Source organism: Xenopus laevis, chromosome 7L (genome assembly GCF_017654675.1).
Source record: "Xenopus laevis strain J_2021 chromosome 7L, Xenopus_laevis_v10.1, whole genome shotgun sequence".
Taxonomy (NCBI): domain Eukaryota; kingdom Metazoa; phylum Chordata; class Amphibia; order Anura; family Pipidae; genus Xenopus; species Xenopus laevis.
In genome coordinates, this window is record NC_054383.1 from 99444465 (window position 1) to 99450464 (window position 6000).

The following is a 6000-nucleotide window of genomic DNA, read 5'->3' on the forward strand; positions in this document are numbered from 1 at the left end:
TATGAACCATCGTTTTACATGATGGCATCTATGGCTACCTTTAAAGGAGAATTCAACCCCTTTGGCGCTAAAAGGAGGCGGGAGGGGGTGGCAACACAGGGGAGGGGGGGAGGGATTTTAGCGCCGAAGGAGTTGAATTCTCCTTTAAAGGACCAGTAACATCAAAAAATGTAATTGTTTTAAAGTAATAAAAATATAATGCACTGGTTGTGTTTGCTTCTGAAACACTACTATTGTTTATATAAATAAGCTGCAGTGTAGCAATGGGGGAAGCCAATCAAAGGAGAAAAGGCTCAGGTTACACAGCAGATAAGCTCTGTAGAACATAATGGTGTTATCTGTTATCCACTATTTATCCTGTGCCATATAGCCTTTTTTAACGTTCCACCATTGCTACTCAGCAGCTTGTTTATATGAACTATAGTAGTGTTTCTGAAGCAAACAGATCAGTTTTACCAGTGCTGCGCAGCACTACATGATATTTTCATTATTTTAAAACACTTTCATTGTTCCTTTAAAGGGATACTGTCATGAGAAAAAAAAAATTCAAAATGAATCAGTTAATAGTGCTGCTCCAGCAGAATTCTGCACTGAAATCCATTTCTCAAAAGAGCAAACAGATTTTTTTATATTCAATTTTGAAATCTGACATGGGGCTAGACATATTGTCAATTTCCCAGCTGCCCCAAGTCATGTGGCTTGTGCTCTGATAAACTTCAATCACTCTTTACTGCTGTACTGAAAGTTGGAGTGATATCACCCCCTCTCTTTTCCCCCCCAGCAGCCAAACAAAAGAACAATGGGAAGGTAACCAGATAACAGCTCCCTAACACAAGATAACAGCTGCCTGGTAGATCTAAGAACAACACTCAATAGTAAAAACCCATGTCTCACTGAGACACATTCAGTTACATTGAGAAGGAAAAACAGCAGCCTGCCAGAAAGCATTTCTCTCCTAAAGTGCAGGCACAAGTCACATGACCAGAATTGACAAAATGTCTAGCCCCATATCAGATTTCAAAATTGAATATAAAAAAAATCTGTTTGCTCTTTTGAAAAATGGATTTCAGTGCAGAATTCTGCTGGAGTAGCACGATTAACTGATGCGTTTTGAAAAAAACATGTTTTCCGATGACAGGATCCCTTTAAGCAGCAAGTATGGTTCTATCTGATATATCAGGCTCTGGTTAGATATTAGTTGTATCAGCTGGGCAGTGGGGGAAAGCACCCAGAATGTAAAAGGAAGGCTCAAGGGCATTGCTTACTACACCAACAAACTTCAGCAGTCAAGCACTGGCGCATTCCATGTCCAAGTGGAGTCAATTTGTCACCTGAGTTACCATGCCCAGACAAGAAACATTATTTACAGTGCAGATGAAAGTCTTTATGTATATATCAAGCAAAAAAGATCCGCACTCTCAGGACTTATATTAATCTGAAAAGTTTTAATTGCGAGACTAACGTTTCTGCCTTCTCCGAGGCCTTTCTCAAAGTGTCTAAAAGTTGGTAGATATGCAAATAAATACAAGAGTTTAGCGGGAAAATTGACACACATACACACACATATATATATATATCTCTATCTATCTATATCTATATATAGCCTGTGATAGATGGCTGTGAAATAGTTAAAGTGAAAGGCCTGGGTACACAAGTGACATTAGCTACAAATAAACAGCGTCTTGAGACAAAACATTTGCCAAATCACAGATTACACTAGCAGCAATGTAGATTTGGGGTAATGTGACTTAATCTTGGAGCCAGACATAACATAATCAAGGACTGAAGCCATTTCATTTATTTACTTCAGTTTATAAATGAAGTGCATTTTTCTTTCTATATAAATTGTTGTGCAAAGTAAAGTTTCTTCTGCAACATTCTTGCACTGTTAAACTTAAAACTATGTTGCAGGATAAACACAAAATGATTTAAATGTTGCCAATGTCGTCCTACAACGGAAAAATATATTTTGCAGCAGTGAGTGCATTATTAAGTTGGGAGCTTACAAAACAGGATGCAATGTGGCATTAAAGTACTTATAAAGATGTACAGCTAAATTACACAATTTTTCAAGAGATCAAAACAAATTTTAACGACTTCTGTAGTCCTAGCAGTTCACAAAACATTGTTTCTCTTCTAAAATCCATGGTAATAAGGTAACGTTGTAATACAGGCATTTGGGGGCACATTTACTTAGCTCGGGTGAAGGAATAGGATAAAAAAAACTTCGAATTTCGAATGTTTTTTTTGGCTACTTCGATGTCGAATCTAACGATTCAAACTGAAAATCGTTCGACTATTCGATAGTCGAAGTACTGTCTCTTTAAAAAAAAACTTCGAACCCCTACTTCGCCACCTAAAACCTCCCGAACCTCAATGTTAGCCTATGGGGAAGGTCCCCATAGGCTTTCTAAGCTTTTTTTGGTCGAAGAAAAATCGTTCAATTCGAAGGATTTAATCGTTTGATCGAACGATTTTTCCTTCGAACGAATTGCGGTAAATCCTTCGACTTCGATATTCGAAGTCGAAGGATTTAACTTCGACAGTCGAATATCGAGGGTTAATTAACCCTATATATTTGACCCTAAGTCTCCTGAAAGCAAAGCTCAGGGGTAAATGATTATACACCTTTAAATAGTGTCATTTCTTTAAAACAACACATCAATTGTGGCTGGTGCTGAGCAGTGCACGAGGGTGCTTCACCCGAAATGTCAGAGCCACGACTGTAAACGGCCCCAGGAACGTCCATTAAACCTATTTTTATAATTACATTCCTATGATACCATTTTATGAATGAACCCTACTGATCTGTTACTATGGTGATACTGAACTGCAAGCCGTTTGTAGCGACTTTATTTATTTTTTTTGAAAACAGATAGTATTATCCGAGTGCTTCCTTTTCCCCTGAGCTACAAAAAGCCACGTGCTATGGTAGAAATTCTTTTAGATGAGAAACTTAAAATGACATTTCTAATTTCCTGGCAACTATGGCTTTCTTTACTCAGTTATACGAAATGGCTGCCATTAAAGCACTTTCACAGCCAACCACATATCTTATAAAGGGCCATGCATTCCATGCTGCTCTGGCAAGAAGGGGGTTAAAAGGATTCAGCCAGCACAATAACCACATATACATTCCTTCCTTCCTGTCACCTTACAGCTATCTGTCAAGCCTATTTAACATTGAAAAGTTTGCTTTGTCTACCAAGCGATGCTTTTTTTTTTTTTGTTGTTGACCAGGTTTACGTTTTAGTTTTTTGTACAAGGCTTCTCAAGACGCATGAAAGGAAGTAAAACAAAAGTATGAACGGATGCACAAACGGCATTACATTTCTCAAGCCATTGCTATGAAAAGAAAAATACATTCCATTTATCAGAATGCAACTTTGCTTCCAAAAAAAATGCCCGATACACACACACACAAACTGAAAGATAACGCAGAGATAGAAGAGCGGACATGAATCATGGCATAATTGAGAAATATATAAGAAAGGGGCCAGATGTCTTTGAATGAGAAATATATAATTGGCCAGATGTCTTTGTCAGGATGAAGTACAGTACTACAATTATGCAGTGAGGAATTATCCCCATCCAGTTCCAAAAGGCCCACAGTTGCCCCAAATCCTCAAAACAAAAAAAAAAACACTTTCCATATGAAGACTTCTGCAATTGTGAATGAAATCCAAATTAAAGCACCCTGGGCTGCACGTGAAACCTCCTGGACTGTCAGTTGCAAAAATAGCATTGTGTGGTGAGAGTTGTTTCCACTACCTTTTTGTTTTTCCACTACCTTTTTGTTACCACTACCTCCTGATAAAAAGAAAAAACAGTACAACATAAAGAAAAGAAAATTTAGAAAAATTTAAATTAAACTATGAAATACAGGCATGGGACCTGTTATCCAGAATGCTCGTGGCCTAGGGTAATGGTTTTTTCATTAATTTGGATCTTCATACCTACTAGAAAATTATGTAAACATTAAATATGGTTTTAAATATGGCTGGTTTTGCTTCCAATAAGGATTATATATTCGTTTGGATCAAGTACAAGGTACTGTTTTATTATTAGCGAAAAAAAGGAAATTGTTTTTAAAAATTTGGATCAAATTGAGTCTATAGGAGATAGCCTTTCCGTAATTCGGAGCTTTCTGGATATCAGGTTTCCAGGTAACGGATCCTATACCTGTAGTGTAAAACTATTAGATTGCAAGAATTAAAAAAGAAAAAAAGATATATATATTAAGATCTTATTTTTGTTGCATGGCATAAAAACCAAAACTATACAATGCGCTGAAGTTCATTTCCATTTTTTTTTTAATAATTCTGCTTGGGGGTTTACAGAAATAAAGGATAGGAGAAAATACATATTTTTAATATGCAGCAGCACACTGTCAAATTGGGGCAAAATGAAAAGAATTTTTCCTTTCCATATATTCCAAGTGCTCTATACCAACAATAGAACAAAGCCAGGGTTGGTGCAACTGGTCCTAACATCCTGATACCAGGGCACGTGTGATTTCCCCATTAATCCAATTAGTGGTGCATCTCTAAGCCGTATTATTAGTTGCAAAGCGGTTACACAACTGAAGGGTGTCTAAAAAAAGGTGTGTCCTGGCCACTGCTGCAGGATGTATGTAGAAAATGCCAGTCAGTGGATCCTTTCAGGCCCCAATAATGTGATGGAAGACTTGAACAGCCTTTGCCTTTCACGTGCAACTGCTTAGTATCCAAACTGTCAGTTTGTATAGCGCATATTAATTGTGGATTTTCACTAGCTGGCAGCCACTGAAAATGACCTTATGCGATTATGCAACTAGTTGTGGAATAAGTCAGAGACTTGTATAAAGAATGATAGGTTCCAACCAACCTGCCAGCTACAACTGCCAGAACCTTCCAACCCACTATTAATTGACACCCAGTGCCTGGAGCGCCTTGGGTGGGATTCTGATGATTTAATGGGGCGTCTGTAGTACCCTGGGGAATTAAAGTAGGTCTCTGGGGGTGATTATTTTGGGAATATAAAAACCTCCTAGAGTGAAGTCCCTAAAGTGGGTTTTGGCACCATCATGTCTGCTGAGGATGCAGGCTGCAGGGCTATGGTGAAACTGTACAGCCATGCACTAGGATGTCTCACAGTAAAGCTCACATTTCTGAGTGCAAGGAGGAACAATAAAGAGCACAAAGAAAGCGCTCGGATTATTCTGTGTGTTGCAAGTGAAGCAAGAGGCTGCCATGGCCGAGCATCCCGTGAGACTAGCCTTACACACGTCCTCACCCTAATTGGCTGCCGAGCTGCAGGTTTCTATGCCAACTTCCTGGGGTGCCACTAGTGCCCTGTCTGTGCTGCCCCGCAGTTTCCTATAGGACTGACCCGCCCATCAGGCTGAACACTCACCGCACAACTTACCTGCCTCGATCCGGTCCGCGCCTTCTAGTGTGACAGTGTGAGCCGAGCTACCCCGAGTGTAACCTCCCAGCACAGGCCCCGGGACTCAATTGTACTCCCAGCATGCTCAGCTTCAGCACCAGCCGAGACTAGTCTTAAAGAGCCCCGCGTGTCTGCACCGCAAGTAGCAGCAAAGCTCTTTTAACTTTCCCTTCCTAAACACAAAGGAATCCACTAGACGTGTCTGTATAAACGAGCGGCCGGGTGTGTTAGGCGCAGGGCGCTTTGTTCATGACTGAAAGCTGACAGATAACGCAAACAGCTCGCCTTGGGGGCGTGATTCCTTACCCCTGGCTGCCTTGTGCCACTGCTTGCCTATTGTGCTCGGCTGCTGGGTCCTAGCTCTCCAAATGCAGCGTGACTCCGCCCCCCAGATCCTGCACCAGGGGGCAGCAAGGAGAGTCCATTTTATTGTAGGGGAGGCGATGTCCCCTCCGGGTGCCCGATATTGGGCCCATTGACACAAGGATGTTTTTGGGGTATAAGGAAGTGTATTGCAAAGGGTGCTGCCTTATACAGATAGATGGATGGAATATATTGGTAACAGTGGGTTAT

The 6000-nt window shown here is 40.4% G+C and overlaps 1 protein-coding gene across 3 annotated transcripts in view; it reads right to left on the reverse strand.

Moving 5' to 3' along the window:
- The window catches only part of prdm2.L (PR domain containing 2, with ZNF domain L homeolog), a 77568-nt gene extending 71772 nt beyond the window's left edge, over positions 1 to 5796 (reverse strand). Inside the window, exon 1 of one of the 3 annotated variants that reach the window (XM_018226084.2) lies at positions 5734 to 5796. The gene's annotated coding sequence lies outside the window, so the exon portion shown is untranslated. The other 2 variants (XM_018226083.2, XM_018226085.2) reach the window with 2 other exon arrangements.
- Positions 5797 to 6000: the final 204 nt, after the last annotated feature.